The sequence below is a fragment of the Saimiri boliviensis genome, chromosome 7, assembly GCF_048565385.1.
Source record: "Saimiri boliviensis isolate mSaiBol1 chromosome 7, mSaiBol1.pri, whole genome shotgun sequence".
Classification (NCBI taxonomy): domain Eukaryota; kingdom Metazoa; phylum Chordata; class Mammalia; order Primates; family Cebidae; genus Saimiri; species Saimiri boliviensis.
The window spans coordinates 4,361,359-4,380,062 of NC_133455.1; the positions used below are offsets into that span (position 1 = coordinate 4,361,359).

The 18,704-nt window shown below is 47.4% G+C and overlaps 1 protein-coding gene across 1 annotated transcript in view; it reads right to left on the reverse strand.

The window, feature by feature from the left end:
* TMEM132C (transmembrane protein 132C) overlaps window positions 1-18,704 on the reverse strand; it is a 429,688-nt gene that overhangs the window by 43,753 nt on the left and 367,231 nt on the right. The window lies entirely within an intron of this gene.

The following is an 18,704-nucleotide window of genomic DNA, read 5'->3' on the forward strand; positions in this document are numbered from 1 at the left end:
TGCTACCACAGGCGGGTGTCACCATGCCCAGATAATTTTTTTCTAATGTTTTACTTTTCTTGTAGAGATGGGGTCTTGCTATGTTGTCCAGGCTGGTCTTGAACTCCTAGCTTCAGGCAATCCTCCCATCTCAGTCTCCCAAAGTGCCACGATTACAGGCATGGGCCATTGTGCCTGGCAGCTTTATTATTATTTTTAAATGAAGACGAAAGCAAAGCAAACAGCCTTCCTCTGTTGCTCCATGGGAGCTCATTCCATCACAGCCGTGAGGACTTTGATTTATCCTGTTCAAATGCCTTCATGCAAAACTATTATCATCACACCTCTCATGTATGTTGTGATTTGCAAGGTGATGAAGAAAATACTTTCTATTTGATTTTGTAGGATACTACCTGACTGCCTTTTAATAAACCTTTTCTTTAAGAACAGATGAAAATGCAAAAGGGCCTTTGGCTTTGGGACATCTAATGATGCCAGTTTCTCCCAAAGTCCCTCTCCAGAAACACTGCTCTGGTGTGAAGCAGAGATGGAAGGAAAAAAGATTTTCTCCGTTCTTTCTCCAGGGAAGCAACTGACACAAAAATGACCTTTTGCATTAAACAAGAGCTCAGTTGAAAGAGTTATGAGTTGTAAGTAGAGGCTTGGCCTCTTTGCTGCTTTTGCATCAGCCAGCAGTTCCATCACCCTCGACTGTGTCTTCTCCCGGGTCCATGGGATTCCTGGAGATGCGCTGCAATCTGGCAGCTTGCGCAGTGGCCATTACGGAGGCTAAGAATCCTTTAGAAATTCCCCAAGTCTATTTTCAGGTTCATTACAGGTAGTGTGCTCAGAGTTCGGTCTTTACATTTTCTCTCTCAGAATGGTTTTTGGCCAGTGGCTTAAGGCAGCACATTCCCTCATGGACTGATTAGTTTTCTAACAGTTCTTGCAATTACACACACACACACACACACACTCTCTCTCTCTCTCTCTCTCTCTCTCTCACGTGCACACACACACACACACACACACACTCTAACACTCCATATTCCTAAACTGTGATTAGTTTTCCAATGGTTGTTGCAATTTCACACACACACATGCACATTCACACCACACATACACACACACATTCACACACTCTAACACTCCCATCCCTAAATTGCATGAGTTCAATTGTGCGAGTGCCTGAGTGTGCACATATGGATACATGTGTCTGTGTGCATGTGTGTCTGTGTTTGTGTGTGCATGAGTGCCTGTGTGTATGGGTACATGTGCCTGTGTGTGTGCTTGTATTTGGGTATGTGTGAGTGCCTGTGCGTGTGTGTGTCTGTGTTTGTGTATGTGTGACTGCCTGTGTCTGTGTGTATATGTATGAGTACCTGCGTGCATGTGGGTGCACGGGGCTGTGTTCATGTGCGAGTGCTTGCGTGTGTGTGTCTGTGTGTATATGCACGAGTACCTGCGTGCATGCGGGTGCACGGGGCTGTGTGCATGTGCGAGTGCCTTTGTGTGTGTGTGTGTGTGTATGCACGAGTACCTGCGTGCATGCGGGTGCACGGGGCTGTGTGCATGTGCGAGTGCCTGCGTGTGTGTGTCTGTGTGTATATGCATGAGTACCTGCGTGCATGTGGGTGCACGGGGCTGTGTGCATATGTGAGTGCCTGCGTGTGTGTGTCTGTGTGCATATGCACGAGTACCTGCGTGCATGTGGGTGCACGGGACTGTGTGCATATGTGAGTGCCTGCGTGTGTGTGTCTGTGTGCATATGCACGAGTACCTGCGTGCTTGTGGGTGCACGGGGCTGTGTGCATATGTGAGTGCCTGCGTGTGTGTGTCTGTGTACATGGGTGCATATGCCTCTGTGCATGTGTGAGTGCCTGTGTGCTTACGATATTGATGTGGCAGGCCTACAGAGTTCTTTGCATCTGGCTGCAGCTCTCACACACCTTTTTAGCTGAGGCCAATTCACAGCAATATGCCTAGTGCACTATTTATGTGTATACAATTGTTCTGTCTTCTGAAACCCACCCAAACCCCCGCTGGATCAAGAAGAACACATCGTGTGCATGGCTGCCTGGGTGTGGATGCCACTTCCTTTATGCTGCCGCTTAGCACTGTTCATAGGAAGGTTTACACTGCTGGCTGCCTTCCCTCTGGCCCCATTCAGCTCTGACAAGTTCAGCATCACAGAAGGCAGCCCTCTTCCTGAAAGCACACAGGTGTGCAATTCCTGCAGACCCCAGCAGGTCCTAGGGACCGCTTATGAACACCATCTCAGGGCCTCACAGAATCCGACGAAGTCATAAGTATGACTTGGAAGCTTTTTGTATTATTAAATGTTTCATCTCTCCTTTTACCCTGCTCTGAAGCCCCCCACCCACTTCCATCATAAATCAGAGAACTGTTCTGTTTTGCTGAAAAGAATCAATAAGGTAGGGTTCTTTAAATCACGGTCATTTCAAATTTGAAAAAAGCCTGGGGCTTCTGAGAAAACACATTTTTGTTGTTTGATTTACCCTCATAAATGTAAATTAGTTTGACCATTTTCTAGGTGAATTATATTTTTAACTTTCAAATAAAAAAGAACATGGAAATACTTCATGAAATGACTTCCGTGTATGGGTACATGTGTCTGTGTGCATGTGTGTGCCTGTGTGGGTCTCTCCGTGCTTGTGTGTGGGTGCATGTGCCTGTGTGTGTGAGTGCCTGTGTGTGTGCCTGATGTTGATGTGGCCGGCCTACAGAGTAGGCACTCACACATACACACACACAAGAACACACACATAGACACATGTATACATACACACAGGCACATGCACCCATACATAAAAGTAATTTCATGAAGTCATTCCAGAAGTCATTCTGTGTTCCTTAACATGGAAGTGTTAAAAGACTCAGAAGTGTGGATGGAAAATTGGACTGACTGGCTGCGGAGATGGGGGATTTGTCCCAGGAATGGGTGTGAAATGCCCCACTTGGAATATCCTCCAAGGGCTCTCTTGCAGAGTAGAAGAATGAGGAAATGTATTCCATCCACACAGTGGAAGAGGACTCAGCTGCAAAATGCAATGCGTGCATGCTACAACATGGGTGGGTCATGAAAATGCTGTGCAAAGTGAAGCGAGCTCAACACAGAGGCCACAGCTTATATCGTTCTATTCATATGAAACGTCCAGACCAGGCAGATCCACAGACAGAAAGTGCATTCATGGTGGCCAGGCGATGCGGGGTGGGGAGGGAAGTGGCTGGTAACGGGTACAGGGTTTCCTTCTGTGTACATGAAAGTGTTTTGAAATTAGACAGGATGATGGTTCATAACCTTGCAAATACCAAGAACCACTGAACTGTATATTTTAAAAGAGTACATTTTATGACATGAGAATTATATCTCCATAAAAAAGAAGGGAAAGGGTGCGTGATGGGGCTATGGCCGTGGAAAGGCCATCAGGCTCAGCTCTGGTTTTTGACTCTGGGCTCCTGCATGACCTCAGCGAAGCCAACAATCTATCCACCCACAAATGACTGACCCTGGAAATGGAATGAAAACAGACACCCTCGTGGCTCAGAGACCAGACGCCTGCCTAGTAAAGCAACTTTGGGGTTCAAATTTAATGAGTGTCTGGGGAAAGGGTGAGCTTAATCTAAAGTATCCCAGAGAGCAGAAAACAACCTTTGTCAATTCCTGTGATTAGGAGTCAAGAAGAGCTAGTAGTTAATAAAAAGGAAAAAGCAGCCGGGTCACATTTGAGGAGCTCTTGGCAGGTGCTAGGTGTTGCTGATATTCTCACTGCTACCACAAACCTACGAAGAAGGTAGTTGTGTTATCCTTAGTCTATGCATGGGGAAACTGAAGCATGGAGCTGAGTGACTGACTTGTCTGGGGGCACAGCCCATACATGTTCTGGCCACACTTGAATGTCCAGCCCAGGGCAGGAGCATATGTTCTTGAACACAACTTCTCGACTCAGGTCAAGAGCAAGGACCTGAGCGAGAATTGCCTTAAATCCTGGCCCTACCCTCTTCTTGCTATTATTTAAATTCTCCAAGCATCAGTTTCCTCGAGTGTGAACTCCCAGAATAATTAGGTTGTTGTGAAGATTAAATCAGATAATGTTTATGGATTGCCTGTCAGGGTTTGGAGCAAAGTCTAAGTTGACTCAAAGGGCAGCTGTTAGACATAAACGTAGAGTGTCTCCTACGAGGCAACTGGTGGCTGGAGGGAGGCCAGATTCACCCACTTCAATCTCTCTTTTTCTCTGAAAATTGGGGGTGTGCAGGGGGAGGAGTAGAAAATAGAATAAAAACAAGTCAGACATGTAGCAAACAGCAAGTACATTTTAAAGCGTATTTATGTTAGCATTTTTGTATTCATTTCGTATTTTTTTTCTTTTACAAAAGAGAAAAAACCATGCTGATAACTTTGAAATCTCCTCTGTCATTTTTTTCCAGTCTTGATCCTCAATTTCCACACCCCAGAGGCAACCACTGTCAGGATTTGGCAAGTATCTTTCCAGTCTGTGATTCTACGCTTTTACCAAGTATCCATATTTATGCAAAGAAAACACATGGAAAACACAATTTATATTTCTTTAAGTAAAGAAAAAAAAAGAAAATATGGTATTGTCTTTTGCTTTTATGTTTTATACAAAAGCATGTTTTATGTAGTTTATATAAATTATATTGTACTTTCATCAACTTATGTTTTGTTTTTCAAAACACTCAACATTATGTTTTTATGATCTATCCCTGTTTGTAGAGCTGGACCATTTACTCCCATTTAGGTCCATATTTACATACCGATTGAATTCATTTGTCTCAAAGACTGACTAAATTCCATCCGGTACCTTCCCTGTATTTTACTTCTCCATTCTCCTACCCAAGGGAAATTACAGTGCTTTAAATTCTTTGCCTTTGCAAATAACTGTATCTCTCCCCATGCATATGTATCCAGGGTTCTTCAGCATCTTCTAATCCTGGAAGTGAAATTGCTGGTTGAGAGTCTACACATTTAACTCTTTGATTCCGCTGTTTGGCGTTTCCAAGTGGTTGTCTGCACACACTCTGAGCAGCGTGGGAGGCTGTCCTTCCCTGAGACCCTGAAACCCCGTGACTGTGTATCCTGTGGCCAGGTGATGGTTCCAGTCAGTCAACGGAACATGAACCTAGCTGTTGTTGTGTTGGAATTTTGTAGAGTGGCTGATGCTCACCATCAGTTGACTTTCATAAAGAAAGTTATCCTTTACCATCTGGGTGGGCCTGATCCACTCAGTTGAAAGGCGTTTAGAAGCAGAGCTGAGGCTTCCCTGAACAGGAAGAAATCTTGCCGGTGGATAGCAGCTTTAGTTTGTGCCTCAAAGATGCAGGCTGCCCTTCATGACAGCTTTTCCAGGACATATAGCTAAAGCTGTCTATCTAACCTATCAATCTATCAATCATCTATCTATGTGTCTATCATCTATCAAATCTATCTTCCATCATCTATCTAATCTGCTGTCTCTCTACCTACCTACCTACCTACCTACCTACCTACCTACCTACCGACCCACCCCTCTAATCTGTCATCTATCTAACTTCTTGCTATCTAATCTAATCTATCTTCTATCTGTCTCCTTATCTAGCTATCTACCTATCTTCTCATCTTGTTTCTCTAGTGGAGCCTCCTGTATTACCAGTCTCTTTATTTTAGGTAATTCGGTGGTAGGGAACCATTTACTTCCCTATTACTGTAGTAACTGTGCCTGGCTCATGGTGGCCGTGGAGGTTCAGGGTTTGTGGACTGCAGAGACCTGAGAGCTCTAAGGCCTGGCTTTGGGCCAGTCCCTGATGCCAAGGTCATGGGCACATGGGCAAATGGGGCTTGGCAATTTGCTTTCTTCCTTGAGAAAGCTGATCCCCATCTTTGAACTCTATGCTGGGAAAGAGATTGCATGAAGTGTCCAGAACCACAAACCACAAGTGGGAATCCCACAGAGAAAGCAGGAATTAGCCTGCCTTGCACTTTGCTATGAAAATGTGGCCCTTCCAAGTGGATTCCTTTTAAGGGGCTTTTCTACCTGTGCAGGTTAAGCAGTCAGCCACACACCTCAAAGGAGACCCTGCAGGAACTCCCACTGGTGGAGCCCAGACCTTACATTCTCATTCACAAATTTAATTTCTGGGGAGAAACTTGCCTATGGAACTGGCTATTTTAAAACCAGTTGTAAATCATTTAATTTTTGAGCACCAGTCAGAGAGGAAAGGGGTTCCTCAGCCCACCTGGACGAGGAGGAATGGCTTGCTCAGGGCCATGCTGCTGGACAGTGACACCATCTTGCCTTTATTTCTTTTATCCACCACACCTGCCACTTCTCTCAAGCGTGTTCTCTCTGAGACAGAGGAGACCTTTGGTGGTAACAGCAGCATGCATTATGCGCCAGATTCTCTTAAGCGTGTTGGACGTCCTAGCTCCCTGAACCCTCCGAGGGAGACTGTGTTCTCACCCTGATGTGAAGGGTGAAGAGACGAAGTCAAGAATGCCAGCTAACTCACCCAAGCTCACAAAGCCAGCAGCTGGGTGGATCTGAGATATGAACCCCAAGCGAGAGGTCCAGCCCCTGGTTCTTACTCTTTGCACAAGACAACCCTCTAGAAAACAAACCCCCCAGTGGGGGTGGGGGTGTGAGCGGGTGGCCGTGAGGGCCTGTCTCGCCTTGGACTGGAGAAGCCACTGGACAGTGGGATGTGGACATTTTTCAATTCTCTCCAGACCCGCTGTGACATTGGTGACTCTTAAATCTATCCAATCTGTCTTCAATCATCTATCCAAGGACACTTAAATTTAAGGACATTTAAGGACACTTAAATCCAAATGTCCTTCCTTCCATCTGCAGCCAGAGAAGCAGTCCACTCCTGTGAGCATCTCCCAAGTCCATGATTTTCTTCCCACCGCCTGTCTTTGAGGGAGGAACAGCTGGACGAATGCTCCCCTTCCACATGGACAGGCAGCCACAGAGGCCAGGGTGTCTTACCTGGTCTCCTCTCGGGGCTTGCGGAGCTGGCTGCAGACCAAAAGTTTCATATTTTCTCTAAAGAAGGCAACTAGTAGGGAAATCTACTATTCATGAATTCGAACTAGATGCTGAGAACAGAGATTGCCAGCATGTGCTGCTGCTCAGAATGAAAAGAAAGATGAATTGAATTTCTGTGGGGAGAGGAGGTGTCTTTCACGTCTCATTAGACTTTCCAGACTGATTAATAAGATACAGGGCCAATTCCTGCCCATGGCATGTTTTTATGTGAACTTGTTAGCCAAGAATGATTTTTACATTTTCAAGCCTCGTAAAAAAAAGAAAAGACAAACAATATGTAACAGAGACTATGTGTCCGGCAAAACAAAATACTATTTAGCCCTTTATGGAAAATCTTTGCTGATCCCTGAACAAGATCATTTTTTCAATACGAGGGGCCCTCTTTCCCCCAAGAGCCTCTCCTAATCCTGGAGTTTGAGGCCATTCTCTCTGGTAGAGCCATGGAGTCACGTTCCTGCTAACTCCTGTCCTTAAGGCTTTTTCTTCTTCAGTGGTTCCCGATCTGCCGTGTTTCCAGCGGGACTTCAATACCAGCGTGATGACTTCCTCTACAAAAGCCTGCATCCTTTGCTAAACTTGCCATAGATTTGCATCTTGATAATTTGCACTGCATGTTTGGACCTACGAGAATCCTTGTGCTAAGCCAGAGGGGCTCATGTTAAATAGGAAGAGAGATTTGAATTGGGGATCACTTTGTAAGGCATTGATAATTTACATTTGTGATGATTTTTGGATGACTGGCAGCATCTGGTTCTCTGCACGTGCTTTTAGCTGAAGGAAGGTGAATATAAATGCTCGAATAACAAGAAGCGCCTAAAATTGGCCTTTCTGGACTTAACCGCAACAGATAACATTATAAAACCACCTGCTCTGAAGGAACAGTGTAAACATAGGGGAGAACAGGTTGTTTCTGTTCATGTACAACCAAAGCTGAACTGCAGTTGGTTGGGAAAACATCCCAGCAGGTTAGGAGACTGAGGATGCTGGAAGACCCTCTGCTCACGTGGCAGACTCTGGGGAGGTCAAAGGTCCAGCTTCGAAACTGGAACCTAGAAAAGAGAGTCCAGCCGCCAGCATTCAGAGGGCAGCGACCATGGTGCCTTCATGGGTTCAAAGTAAACAGGTGCCTGCTTTGTGGCCTCCATGGGAGCTGTGTTCCTGCTCCCGCCTTGTTGGAGCTTTGCTTTCCTCATCTGTGAAATGGGGAGAATCCCACTTTCCTCTAGGGTTGTAGGCAGGAGGACCTACAGAAAGCCCCAGGTCAGTGCCTGGTACGGACCTGATCCCTGCACCGCGACCCTGTCCATCTTCAACTCAGGAAACAAAGACAGCAAACTGTGACACTGTATTTGAATGCCCTGATTCACCAAGTCGATTTTGAGCTCCCTGTAGCTGCACCAGACAGATCGGTTCCATCTTTAAAGTTGTGAGTTGTTTTTCAGTTGCCATGACCCCCGGGTTGAAGGTCATGTAGCCTGAGCATGCCCAGATGGGCCACACGTGCAAACAGGAAACCAAGGTGCTCACACTGAGGTGTAGGTACTGAATTAAGAAGAGAGCACTGCATAGCAGGGTCCAGGATCCAATCAGATTGAGCCCTGGCATCACTACAAGGCAGGAGCCAATCAGATTGAGCCCTGGCAACACTACAAGGCAGGATCCAATCGGATTGAGCCCTGGCATAACTACAAGGCAGGATCCAATCAGATTGAGCCCTGGCATCACCACATGGTAAGATCCAATCAGACTGAACCCTGGGATCACCCCATGGCAGGAGCCAATCAGATTGAGCCCTGGCATCACCTCATGGCAGGAGCCAATCAGAATGAGCCCTGGTGAGGCAATCAGAATGAGCCAATCAGAATGAGCATGACAAGATCATGCCTCCCTGCATCACCTCATTGCTACATCCAGTCTGATCACATCTCATGACCCAATGCTTATAAAATCTGACTCAGCTCTGGGAGACACTGCTTTGAGACTATCCCAGGTGTTTTTCTTTACTTATTGCAAGTAATATAATCTCCTTGCTAACTCCTCCTTGGTTGTGGTCATTGGACTGATACCTGCCAAGCAACTGAACCCACCTGTTGAGTGGGTAACAATCCCAGCTTTTCAGGGGAAAGAGGATGAGCATTCAACTGCAATTGATTTGGGAACCAATTTAGCATCACTTGGAAGTCCAAGGAGCGGCTGGGTAATTGCACTTACCATTTGATAAGGAGGGACCATCAGTGGGAACCTGGGGGCATTGGGAAGGTGCTTTGCTGAGGGCTTCAGTGCCTTGAAGCTGAACCCCAGAGTCTGGAGCAAGGTGTGGGCTGGTACTGATCACTCTGAATTTGGGGGCTGGGACTGACCTGACCGAGGGCTGATAAAGCCGCCACCTTCCTGAAGTAAAGAAAAAGCTTTTCTAGCTACCAAACAATGATGAAATCTGTTTAGTAGGATGATGTTGAGATATTAACTTAGGTTTTGTTTTCCCTCTCTAAGGCTTCCCCTCCCTTCCTCCTATTCAAGCAGGGAAACCAGTTCTGATGCATCCTTTGGGAAGCGAGGAGAAGGACAGTAAACAAAATGCCTCCCCGAATTCCAGAGAAGCAAGGAAGATCACAAGTACGACAAAACGTGTGGCCAGAATCACAGGGCAGGAGGTGGTCTCCCGCCACCTAGCCTTCCAGAACAGACAGAACAATTTCTTTTTTTTCTCTTGGGAGGTAATGAGAGAGAGGAAGAGTGGTCTTTGGGTTCTGAAAGGGAACACATGTCTGGTTTCTAGGCAGCGTCTTTGGAGAAGATGCAAGAGGAGATGCCTGCCTGGTGTCTGTGCAGCAACACAAAGACCCTTGAATCCCAGAGGTAGCCCCCAAAAGGCAGGGGCTAGGAAAATAAACTGATTAGATCTGGAGGAAACAGAGACCCATGCCTGTCAATATCCACTCTCCTTTTTAGTCACTGAACCCTGATGCTCCGAGAGGTGGGTTGGGAAGAGACTCAACTTCTCAGCCTCCCTTGCAGTTGGCTGTGACCATGTGACAGAGTTCTAACACAGTTGTTCTCAAAGTGTGGTTGGGGCCTGGGCCAGCAGAATCAGCATCCTCTGGGGGCTTGCTAGAAATGCAAATTATTGGGCTCTACCCCAGACCTACTGAATCAGCAACTCTGAAGATGGGTGGGGCACATGAATCTGTGCCTTACCAATTCCTCAGGTGATTCTGGTGTTGCTGAAGGTTGAGAACTGGTCTAGTCCAAAAGTAAACGGAAATATGCAGTACTTTAGAAAATCTCCTTCATGAGAACTAGACTCAGTGAGTGGGGACATTCCGTTTGTCCTTTTTCCCTTCCTACCACCTGGAATATAGATATAATGACTGGAATATCAGCAGTCACCTTGGATAATGAGGCAAACGTGGATATATAAAAGCCATTTCATATAAAACTGGTGGCTCACACCTGTAATCCCAGCACTTTGGGAGGCTTAGATAGGCAAATCACTTGAGGTCACAAGTTCAAGACCAGCCTGGCCAACATGGTGAAACCCAACATGGTGAAACCCCGTCTCTACTACAAATACAAAAACTAGCCAGCCGTGGTGGCGCATGCCTGTAATCCCAGATACTAGGGAGGCTGAGGTAGGAGAATCGCTTGAGCCCAGAAGGCAGAGCTTTCAGTGAGCCAAGATTGTGCCACTGCACTCCAGCCCAGGTGACAGAGTGAGACTCCATCTCAAAACAAACAAACAAACAAACAAAAAGCAATTTGCTGATGGTGAGATGGCAAGATAGGAGAGGGTTAAATCTCTGATGACTAGTGAGTGCTCATGGCCTTACTTATGTATGTGAAATAAACTTCTTACATGTTTTACCTGTAGGTTTTGAAAGTTTTTTGTCATTCTTCACCAAAGTTAAGGCTAACTTACATAGATCTTTCTTTTCATGCTTGAGATGATGGGTGAAGAGTGCGACGGGCTATACTTGAGTTCATTACAACAAATTCCAGTTTTGTAACCACGAGAAGTCAAGTCCCTGGCAAGGATGCTAGATGGTGGCTTGTGGTTTGGGGATGGCAGGGAGTGGTGATAATCCCACTGTTTTCTGTTGCTGCTGGTGGTGGGTGCCCCCGTGGAGCCAGACTGACAGCCAGCCTGTTATAGGAGGGAGGAGAAAGCAGAGACTGACAATTCAGCCTAATTTGCAGCAACAGAAAAATTTCTCCAAAAGGGTGCTTCATTTTCCCAATTCAAGGCATGCTAGTTAAGACGACGCATGGGCCGCCCAGCATCCGACTGGTGTGCTGATTAGTGAGGGTGCTTGAAGCGTGGGTTCTGGATTCCGGGCACAGAAGCCTGGAGAAGAGCCATCTGATTAACAAGCTGACTGCGTTAGGTACAACCAGCGATTTACATAATCCGGTGATTAGAAATACATTACGCACACACACACAGGCATGGGAGGGGAGGTCTCTCGCGATTCCAACCACTAATGTGATTTCCCCTCTGCGCAGGCCAAGTGCGGACCTCAGCTCTGCCAAACGGTGTGGTGTTAACAGTTTCTCCCGTCAGGGGAGCAGAGCCAGCCTTGTTACTGCGGCTTGCCAAGGGCAGCCCTGGCAGAGCAGACCAGTTGGACCTATTATCCGACCACATTGCCTCCCTGCTCCCATTTTCTAATGAACCGCTAAAATTCTGTATGATATTTTGGTAGAACTTATTTTTAAAAATTGCTCAAGGAGACGCTGATAGTTAAATGCATTGCTGATGGCGACGCTAACAATTCCCCTCATTTCCTCTGCGACTGCCTAAGATTCCATAGGAGCAGTGAGACCCCGCGGTGGCAGGGCAGGGGACAGAGAAGAGAGGAGGCTTCTCGCAGGAAGCTGTCTCTCCTGAACACTTACAGGAGCAAGAGAAAAGACTTTCTTCATCATCATATCGCAGGTCCATCCATTCTGAGGCTGTTCTCAGTTTCACCTTCTCGGTCACCTCCATGTCTTAACTTTGCAATTCCTTCTAGAAATCTTAGCACAGTGCAGTAGTGTACCAATTAAGACCCATGTCATAGCCAGGCAGCGTCTCAGCCCAGCATTCCGTAGCAGAGTACAGCAGGGTGCGTGTGGCGCTGAGTGACAAGAGCTTACTTGTTAGCTCAGAGATCCTGCGGGAGCCATCAATCATCAGAGCGGCTCAGTTATTGGGCATCCTCAGCGTTGTGAGCAGGAAGCAATGCACTATTGTATACGTGGTCAAGATAATAATAGTAATTTATGTTTATGCCTCTATTAGTTTTCTAGGGCTGCTGTAATGAAGTACAGCAAACGGATGTAGAACAACTGAAATTTATTCTCTCACCGTTCTGGAGGCCAGAACTTTGAAATCAAGTTGTCAGCAGGGCCGTGCTCCCTCTGCGGCTCCAGGGCAGGGTCCTTCCCTGCCTCTTCCTGGCGTCAGGGGTTTGCCTGCAACCCTGTGAGTCCCTGTGTTGTGTATGTGATGCTGCAATCTCTGCCTCTGCCACCGTGCCGTGCTCTCCCTGTGGCTCTGTCCAAATCTACCCCCTACAGGGACACCAGCCATTAGATTAGCAGCCACCTAATGACCTGGTCTTAACCTAATGGTATCTGCAAAGACCCTGTTTCTAAGGAAGGTCAGATTCACCGGTTCTGACAGTTAGGAATCCAGCATGTCTTTTGGGGGAACAAAATTCAACCCGCAACAATGTTTCTTTATTCTTTGCAAATAATTTTCACGAGTCATTGTCACATTTGATGTTCAACACAGCAGAGCAGAAAGGGCTGGTGTCCCTGCAGGAGGGGAAACTGAGGCACAGAGGACTTGGATTCCCGCCCTTCTGGTCTCCGGATAGCCATGTCCTCCAGTGTGCTCGCCCCTTCCTGTGGCAGCCCCTCTGAGCTGATGGGGAATTGATCCAGTCAGCAGCATTGTACTAGTAAAAATACCACCCTAACATGGGCCACCTTGCACTCCACCATGGTTCTGAGCTCTTTTCAAGTACCAGGTGGTATTCCAGGCGTTCCTGCATGCACTGATTTACCTACTCCTCACAGCCCAGCGAGTGGGCTCTTCAGTTCTCCCCCACTTCACAGGTTAGGAAATGGAAGAGTTGCAGGAAACATAATGAACTAGCTCAAGAATCGGCAGCTACGATGTATGGAGGTGGGAGGGGAGCCGGGGATGGAGCCTAGGCTGACGGAACCCTAAAGCACATGCCCTGAACCACTAAAATATCTGACAATAATATCCCTCAAATATTGTAACTCAACTTTGAAAAAGCAAACGCATACACTAAATACCTCAAGAAACCTCCTTTAAAAAAAAAAGCTTCATTGAGATATAATTCAGACACCATGCGATGCACACATTTAAAGCACTATCCAGTAGCCTCACACTTTATCTAATTTCAAAACATCTCCCTCGTGCCAAAAGGAGACCCTAATCCCATTGGCAGCCACTCCCATGCTCGCCCTTTCCCAGGCCTGGCAACCAAGCATCTGCTTTCTGTCTGTGGACTTACCTATTCTGGATATTTTACTTAAAAGGAATCAAACAAGAAGTGGCCCTGTGTGCCTGGCTTCTTTCTTCTTATTTTCAAGGTCTGTCCACATGGTAGCATGGACCAGTCCTTCCTTCCTTTCAATGGCCTCGTCATCTTCTATTGAATGGACAGACCACAGTTTGTGTATTCCTTTACCAATTGATGGACGTTGGGTTGTTCCCACGTTTTGGCTACTATGAGTGATGCTGCTAGGAACATTTAAGTACAAGTCTTTGTGTAGATGTAGGTTTCATTTTTCTTGGGTTTATACCTAGGCGTGGCATTAGGAAAGGTCCTTTTTAACAGCAGGTAATTACGTAGACTTTTCTCCAAGGTGAATTGTCTTTCTTTAACTCTGGTGAACTGACCAAGTTAGAATAATCTCATGGATTTATGAATCTCCTTCCTCCAAAGAGGCCCAAGTGCTTTTCTTCATGCTGTGAAATCTACTCCTCTGGAATGATTTTTATGATCATTCCAGATAGCAATGGGGGCAGCAGAAGGGCTCTGCCCAGGTCAGGGGCTGGGAAGCATGGCCATTCTGGCCACCAGGCGGCCTCCTGTCCCGGGTCCCTGTTCTCTGGAGCACTGTCCAATTATAGACACGTGGAGGCATGGCCCTCTGTCTTCTGTGAATCCTGCTCCTTGTGGCTCTGAGAACTCCGTGTTCCGAGCTGTGAATGTTCCTGGATGGTGTCTCATTAATTACAGCTTATTGGCTGTCTTGCCAGTTGCATCTTAATGAGTGACCCTCATTGCTGACCCTTTATTAGTACAGGAGTTCTTTGTTGGGTCCTGCATCTCTTCTGATTTTTTAAGCACAGATCAATGGGATGTTGTGGGGCTGATGTGTTCCACTTCCCATCCTGCGGGGACGGGAAAGCATCCTTGCCTGTGCTCTGCGCAGCGCCGCTCCTGGCACCGACCCCGCCCCACAGCCAACAAGCAATCTCTTTGATGGGCAGAAGAGGATGCAGTAGGGTTCTCTCGCTGTCTACTTATGTGGCTACATCATATTTCAAGAGAGTTTACTCTGCACACAGCAGCCAGGGCCAGCCTTGGCGTACCTGAAAACCCTAAGAATGCAGAGGTCAGAACACAAAGGAGAGTCATTCTAGCCTAAATGACCTACCAGGGTCCAGACACGTGGCTTCCGGACTGTGGAGAAGGGTGCTAACTGCATTAGTCACATTAGACGAAAATAGAGTTAAAAACCCTCTAAAATGTCAATGACACCAGGCCACTGCTCTGCTCAACCTACTCCTGGCTTTTGTCTGATTCGGAGTGAAGCCAAAGTTCCGTGGAATCTGGACCCCTTGGTTTCCTCCCTGCTTCTCCTCCACTCATCATGTTTTCCAGCCACAGCGTCTTGCTGCTGTGTCTTGAGCATGGCAGTCTTTGCACATGCTATTCCTTCTGTCTGGAGTGCTGTTTCCCCAGATAGCCGCATGGCTCCACCCTCACCTTCCTTCTCCCCAGTTCCCGTTCCCTGTTGGGTCTCCCTAGCTATGATCACCGAGGAGACACTGTCGCATTTCAGCTTCGAGGCCTTGTTGTATCTCCTGCTTGCTGTTCCTCCCCCGCTGCCTGGAACAGTGACTGGGTGTAGTAGTTGCTTAACCAACATATAGAGCGGGAAAGCAAAGGAGAAACCATTTGCACGTCTTTCCCATCTGAGTTCTAAAAGCATTTAATAGCAGGAAATTTGAGGGCACGGCGCTTTAGAAAGAAGGTCTTGAATTAGAAAGAAGTGGGATCCTGGCCTGCTCCCTGCAGGAACACCATCAGGACCTGGATGGGGTCATTGTCTGAAATGCCAGCCTTGGAGATGAGGCCGGGGCCCTGTGCTTGGCCTGCAGACAACTGCTGATGTGGACCGCAATCCAGGAACAATGGAGGGCTCAGGGCAGCCTGTGTCAGGACGGGAGACATAATATCCTTCCAGCACAGCCCTGGCTTGGGCAGTGGAAGATCCAGGGGCTGTTATCCCAAAAACTGAAGTGAGCAGAAACCCCTAGAAGGATGGGGCTAAATTTGTTTCTTATTCCCTGATGGAAGGGTGGAGTCAGAAATCCGGGCAAGGTACAGGACAGCATGTCATGAATTTGGAGTCCCCAACTGATGGATGGAGATTTATCCCCATGCTGCAGCTCTGCGGGCGGGACCACAGGGAACCTCCAACACCCTTCTGATTGGTCAGCGTTATGACTCTGGTCTGTTCTGATTGGTTGGAGCCCACGCCACTCCAGTTGGTGGAGTTTGAGCATCACCTCCTTTACATCTTTGTAAATGGGACATTTCGGGTAACAAATGAGGTTGGCTCTGCAGTTTCTCTGGTGCCAATGAGTGACCATGATGACTCTCTAGGCTCCTGATGAATGTGGGCTAGCAATGATTTTTGAGACAGGGTCTTGCTGTGTTGCCCAGACTGGAGTGCAGTGGCAAGATCATTGCTCACGCAGCCTCTAACCCCTGAGCTCAAGCAATCCTCCCACCTCAGCCTCCTGAGTAGCTGGGACTACAGGCATGCTCCATCCTTGCCCTGCTGTTTTATATTTATATGTAGAGATGGGGTCTCGGTATGTTTCCCAGGCTGGTCTCCAACTCTCTGGCCTCAAGCAATCCTCCCACCTCAGCCCCAAAGCACTGGGATTACAGAGGTGAGCCACCACGCCATGCGTTCCCTACCTTTATAAAAAATAAAACTTTATCCATGTTAAAAGTCTTACAATAGCAACGGCTGCCTTTTAATGAGACTCTTACATGAGGTCTTCATGAGTCTTTTTGGGGTACTTGGAAACCCCAAAAATACAGATGTCAGAACACAAAGGACAGTCATCCTTGTCAAGATGACCTACAAGGATCTAGGCATGCAGCTTCTAGACCATGGAGGGCTGTGCTAACCGCATTAGTCACATGGTGTTAAAAACAAGCCTCATTCCTCTTCCCCACTGCACTCTGAGTTTCTGTCAGAGCTTACCACTGGAGGAACAGAGACTCACAATAGTAAATCACTTAGCAGATCGGTCCTGGGGTGATGCGACTCCTCTCAAATGACAGCCGAGCAAATTTCCCTCCCTCCCTGAGGACATAGCTAACGGCTCTGCTGGCTGGCAGTAACAGACCAATAATTCTGGGCTGTCACTGCAGGGAAACCCAACTCCCTCCTCACTTACTTTCAATTCATTCGCAGTGAAAGCTGGGGTGCAGGAAACAAACTTTACTCATCTGTCAATTTGCTTCTAATATAAGATACAGAATCCATTCCAAAATGTGCATTTAAAAAAGAAAGCAATTTAAGCAGGCAACATCTTTGGAAAGTCCCATGCTATAAATGAGGACTTAAACAGACTATCCTTTGGGGTAGCATGTGGACTAACTGGTACCAACTTTCCTGAGAAATGTCATTTTCTTTTTTTACAACCTAGCCAAGAAAGGAGGCAGTTGAGAAATATGTACTTTTTTCCTCCAAAGTTAATAATCTCTTTCACTGTTTTCTATATTTTGCATCTTGGGTATAAACACATTATTGCTATAAATCAAGGGTATTTTCAAAGCCAGTCCCAAGGGCAGACCCTGCTCCAACAGCATTCTGAAAGAGGTGAAAATGGCCTGTGGTATCTGAGTGTGGGAGGCATTTCTGGTGTGCATCCATACCTGGACCTCTTCTCTTTCCTGAGCCACAGAGAAGTATCTATGTCCCAGACCCTTTGCAGCCAATACAATATGAGTGCAAATGATGTGTGTCCCCAGCTCTCTGCTTCTTCCCTCTCTGGTGGCACAGTCTAGGGTGGCAGTATCACAGGATAGTATCAGTTGGATCCCTGAGTCACTGGCTGGAGGGGAGGCCAGGCTGACTTGCAGCACGCTTTGTATGAGCATGATTAATACGCTTTGCTGTGCTGAATCCCTGAAATTCCATTGCTAGCCTGTTTTGGGAGGAGCTAGCTTGAGAGCTGCTGATAAATCACCCCGGGAAGCCAGGCTGCATTCACCTAGGCTGGCGTTCACCTGGACATGACAGAGTTCTTCAGTAAACAGACTTGCATCCAACTCTGATGGACTGAGCTAAAAGGTGCCCCTGCTAGGGTCACTGGCATCTCAAAGAGAACCACAGCTAGAGGGAAACACTTCAAAGAGAGGGATGAACTAGCCATGGTGGGTTGAGTCAACACCTGTGGGTTGTCAGGGGAATCTGGAGGCTGGTTTTCTTGGTGGCCTTACAATCATAGAAAGCTTTCATCAAGTGGGGATGGGTGTGAGCACAGAAGCAACATCTGGATAACTCAAGCAACAGAAGAATGTGGGGTGTCCCCCAGAATCGGGGGTCAGGTGCCATGACAGGGCCTGGGCAGTGAGGGCCTCTCCACATCTTTGTAGGAAGAGGCGGGTGAGGGGTGCCAGGAGGTGGTTTCTATTCTGTCCTTGCATCACCAGTCAAGAACCAGAAAGACCCAGTTGGCCCAGCCTGGGTGGCGCCCATCCCTGGCTGGGGCAGGGCAGTGAGAAAGGGCTCTGGAGGAGGGAAGCTGCAGTGGGTCCTGAAAAGCCACAGCGCCACAGTCCACCCAGACCCTCCACAGATGGTGGCTTGGGCACAACCACATCTAGTTTCCCCAGGCTTTGCTAGTAAGGCCAGGAGTCCCCTACCAGGGCCGCCTCTGATCTGTTTCAGTGAAGGCCAGGAGGTTCACAGTCTCAGTGCCCCATTAGTTCCACCGCAGCTGTCAGCACAGCGGACTCATTTTCCCTTTTAACGTTGTTCGCCCACGTCTATCCAACAACCCCATGAGTCCTACTTGGCCCTAACCAGAGGTCAAAAGCCCAGCATCTGCCACTTAAATGATAGATGGCACCGCCCCCTCGTGGCAGAGACTGGCAGCACAACACGTCCCAGAAAACATTTTACCTGTCACCCACTTTTCTGTAGCCCACACCCTTGATCGGAGGAAAACAGACTTTACTCCTCCCATGTTGCCAACGTCCCCCAGAGCCCTACTGAGGCAAAATACACACGCCGTGAAAGTTAACCATTTAAGCATACATCGCAATGGGTTTTAGTAACTTTACACGATTGTGTGGCCTGTACCACAATCGAGTTTTG